We start from the raw sequence: 4,938 nt of genomic DNA, 5'->3' as shown, positions 1-4,938 counted from the left end.
CTCCTTGGAGGCAAGGATTCTGGGGCTTCGTCTGACAAACTTTGGACATGTTGTAAGGAGGGACAGGTCCTTGGAGAGGGACATCATGTTTGGGAGGGTGGAGGGACAGTGCAGTAGGGGAAGACCCTCTATGAGGTGGTTTGATTCAGTGACTGGAGTAATTGGGATGGTTGTGTCAGAGGCAGTGCAATTGGCATGGGATAGAGCAGGGTTTAGGGCTGTTGTACCTAAGGTCGCTATGAGTTGCAAACAACTTGACGGCACATAACAACAACAACAACACCACCAACAACAACATTATCCCTAGTCATTGTCCAGCTCTCTGATGCATAGCAAGTAGTTGCAGAGATCATGGTCTGGATCCCACGGATCATAAAACAAAAAGAAACACCAACAACACCCCAAGACCAAACACATTTGTTTTGAAGGAAGTCCAACCAAGAAGCTCTTTTAGAGACAAGGATGGTGACACTTGATTTCACATACTTTGAGCTTGTTGTAAGGATAGGCCTGTCCTTGAAAACAGACCTCATTCTGGGAAAGAAAGGGTGAGGGGCAGAGGCAGAGAGTAAGACCTTTACCAAGAAATGTAAAATGTCTCAGTATATGAGAGATAATGAGGAAGGTGCACGATCGGTTAAGGTTTAGTTTTGTTGATAGGGTCTCCCTGAGTGGTAGTTTACTTGATGGCATCTAAAAGCAAAACGTATCTATATCTAACATCTATCTCTATCTATGTATTTATGTATCTTTCTATCTATCTACCTATCTATCATCTATCTGTAAGTCTATCACCTATAATTTTTCTCAATATTACTACTTGTAATTGTATAATTCAATGACCTTAATAATATCTTGGATGTTTAATAGTCACTATTAGAAACCAGTAATCTATTTTCTATTTGTTTGTATTTGCCTACTCTATTTCTTATTAATGGCATTATAACAATTTTGTTCTTTCATGTCCAACTTATTTTTTTATTATATTCAAGTAAAAATTTAGATAAAAAAAAGATTTAGTCATTCCTACACACTCTATTTTATGAAATGCATTAAAATTCCCACAATGAAATAGCCCTTTCCCCAATTCTTTTCTGTGTTGGTTGTTTCCATCCATCCTTCTTGCCTATCTATTCTTGACTTCAGAGCTTCAATTAATAGGAAATTGCTGCCTTTTTCTCTTACTTGGTTGATTCTAAAGAGTATGTTCCTCTGTACCCTTTTATTCACTATCTTATTTATCAAGAGGTACTTTGGTGGCCTAGTGAATAAAGACTTTCACTGTATACCGAATAACAGGAACTTCAAATCTACCAGCCACTCTATGAGAAAATGTTTGGCAATCTCCTTGCATGTGATTTATACTCTCTCAAAACCTGCTAGAGGGTTTACTATAAGGTAATTGTGATTCAATGGCAATGAATGAGTGGTGTCTTAGTTATCTCATGCTTCAGTGACAGAGATACCATAATGATAATAAGAAAAATTTTATTGTCTTATACTTTAAGCATTCAACTAGTCTAAAAGGTTCAACTTTAACTCATTGCTTTGATTATGAGCCATATTCTAGGGTGTGAGCCATATGCAAATCCAAGACACCTAATACCACCACCACCACCACCACCACCACCACTCAGTAATAAAAAGGAAAGGACTATTGATAGGTCAGCATGCAGTAAATAGAGTAGATTTACTAAACGTCACTGCAATCCCCAGTCACATTGTTCCAATCCACCAGCTGCTCCACAGAATAAGGATGAACAATCTTCTCCTGGGAATTTACCACCTCTAAAACTGGCTGGAGGATCAACTATGGTTCGGTTCTAACTCCTTGGCACACAACAACAATGCTATGTAAACTACTCACACAAAAAGAGTACCTTTTCATTCAAGAATGGCTGGAACAGTATATAGACAAGAAACTGTCAGAAGCTCAAGCAGGATTTAGAAGTGGTCTTGGCACCAAGGATATCATTGCTGATGTCAGATGGATCCTGGCTGAAAATAAGGATAACCAGAATATCTATTTGTGCTTTATTGACTATACAAACCCCTTTCACTGTGTGGATCATGACAAGTTGTGGCTGACATTGAGAAAATGGGAATCCCAGAACACTTGACTGTGCTCATGCAGAACCTATACATGGATCAGGAGGCTGTTGTGTGAACGGAGCAGGGGAGTGCTGCATGCTTTGGAATTGGGAAGGGAGTGTATCAGGGTTGTATTCTCTCTTCATACCTGTTCAATCTATATGATGAGCAAATAATCCGAGAAGCTGGACTCTATGAAGAGGAGTATGGCATCAGGATTGGAGGAAGACTCATCAATAATCTGCGTTATGCAGATGACACAACCTTGCTTGCTGAAAGTGAGCAGGACTTGCAGCACTTTTTGCAGAAGATGAAGGAATGCTGAGTTCAGTCTTGATTGTGTTTCAATATCAAGAACACAAAGATTCTTATTGCTGGACCAATAGCCAGTAGATGGAGAGGAGACTGACACTGTTAACAGCTTCATCTTGCTTGGATCCACAATTAACATCCTTGGTGTGAGCAGTCAGGAAATAAGGAGACACACTGCACTGGGAAAATCTGCAGCTAGGGATCTTTCCAAATGTTTCAATAGTAGTGATGCCAGTTTGAGCATTCACGTGTGTCTGATTCAGGCCATAGTCTTTCTGATTACTAGCTATGCATCTGGAACCTGGAAAATGAATAAGGATGACAGAAAAAGAATTGAAACCTTTGAACTGCGGTGTTGGAGAAAAGCATTGAACACTCCATTGACAGTTAAGAGAATGAACAGACATGCCATGGATAGGGTGCAGGTGGAGTCCTCTTTGGAAGCAAGAATAACAAGGCTTTATTTGCCTCACATACTTTTGTCATGTTGCTAGGAGGTGCTATTCCTTGGAGAGTGATGTGATTTTGGGAAGGGTGGCGGGTCAGCGAAGGAGAGGAAGTTTCTGAGTCAGCAGGGTTGATATGGTGATCGCTGCAATGGGCTCTTGTTTGTCAGAAGTATTAGGATGGCGCAAGGTAGGACAGCTTCAGATCTTTTGTTCATAGTGTCACTAAGAGTCATGCTTGACTTGATGGCACCTTACAACAGCAGTAACAACTTTAACTTCACATTATTAATTTTCTAGAAAGAACAACTTAATCTCTAGTGACAGAATCAAATTTGTAATTACCTGGGGAAAGCAGGTAGGAAAGTGAGAGGAGAAGAAACACTAGGAAACTTTTGAGAGGCAACTATATTCATAAGACTCAAAACAATAAGTCATTCTGTCTACAATCCAGAAAATACAAAGCTCTTGTGACAGAACAGATTACTAGATGCTAGGAGCTGACACAGATGGAAGAGGTTGACTTCAGAGGGGCAGGAAGGAAGTTTTTCTGATAAGAGCAATGATATCTCAGATGAAGTTATGGTTACACAATTATATGCCTTTGATAAAACTAATTTATTTGTATACTTAGACAGCACTTAACAACAACAACAACAACAACAACAACAACAACAACGAGAGAGTTCTGTTGACCTAGGTGATAGAAAGTTATGCTATCAAGTCAAAGGTGGGTGATTTTAATCTCTGGCCCTCAGACCTGGTTTTAATTGTTTTTGGTCATACATTCTTCTAAGTGATATATAACTGGTATGTCCATTTACTGTGCAGAAGTAACCTGTGGTTGCTGTGATGCTGAACACTGTGACACTGACATATCAAATGATGACCCATGGTGGACAGTGTTTGGTAGAGCTCCCCAACTAAAACTAGCTTGGAAGCAGGAGTGGCATCCACTTCCAAAATAGCTTGCCTCTGGAAACTCTATGATCTTGGAGAAACTATGAAAGTTATACAAGTGTTCAAGTCTTTTGTTCATAGGGTCACTATGAGTCATCTAGGACTCGATAGCACTTATCAACAACAACAATAGTTGAATGATATTTTGTAAAAATTAACTCATTCTTTACCATCAGATAGGTTCAACTCTTTTAACTATTCTTAATTGAGTTTATGAGACTTTATGAAGTAATTGAAAATACTTTGGTTTACGTAAGCATCCCTTAGTCTTTAAAGTGACCTCTTTGCTCTTTAGTACCCTAAAGAGGTCTTTGATGGTAGATTTGCCCAATACAATGGTATCTGATTTCTTTTTCATTTTTTCCTTTCCTTTTAGTAATTCAATTTGAAATATGCTTTTATTGATTTGTATGTAGTAATTTTATACATAGTGGTTTTTTTCTTTTTAATAATTTTAATGAGCATTTACAGAGCTTTTGGATTTCCATTCATTCATTGCTGCACTTCTCTCCCCGCCCCCCCCCACTTCGCTCCTCTCTTTCAAACATAAAAGAAACACTCCTTCCATGGTACACAATCCCCCCGCACTCCTCCCACCGCCCCAAGTACATTCCACTATGCAACCTTAATTGTGGGCTCTACATAGTGCTTTTTACATGTTCTTTGTGTTTTATACAAGCATTCATGTACATTATATTGCATATAATTATCATTGCTCTCTGCCTATTATCATCCTATGTTCAAGTTCCCATTGAACTTTTCCCATTTTTCATTCCCACTCCCTCTGTTATCTGTTACTTGTGCTGGTGTTGACTGTGAATCAAAGTGAAATGAATCTTTGTCAACTCTAATCTTTTATTTCATTATACAATGTTTGTTGACCCATTTGTGAGGGTTTTGTGTTTTCTTTATGTTGAAAATCATCCATACTTTAGAGTGCAGTCTTTGATTTTATTTGGTAAGTAATTCAAGTTTTCTTTCAGACTAAAATGTTATATATCTGCATATAGAATCCAATCTTTATCCCACATTTTTCACATTTTCAATTATGTCTTTGGTGTGAAATGGAAGTAATGACTTAGAAAGCTTGTTTTGATGATATGCAATTAGTCATGTAGAACAGTTCTAA

Source organism: Elephantulus edwardii, unplaced genomic scaffold (genome assembly GCF_000299155.1).
Source record: "Elephantulus edwardii isolate Elephantulus edwardi_28Jun2011 unplaced genomic scaffold, EleEdw1.0 scaffold00391, whole genome shotgun sequence".
NCBI classification, from domain to species: Eukaryota; Metazoa; Chordata; class Mammalia; order Macroscelidea; family Macroscelididae; genus Elephantulus; species Elephantulus edwardii.
Note: the sequence above shows the minus strand (reverse complement) of the source record.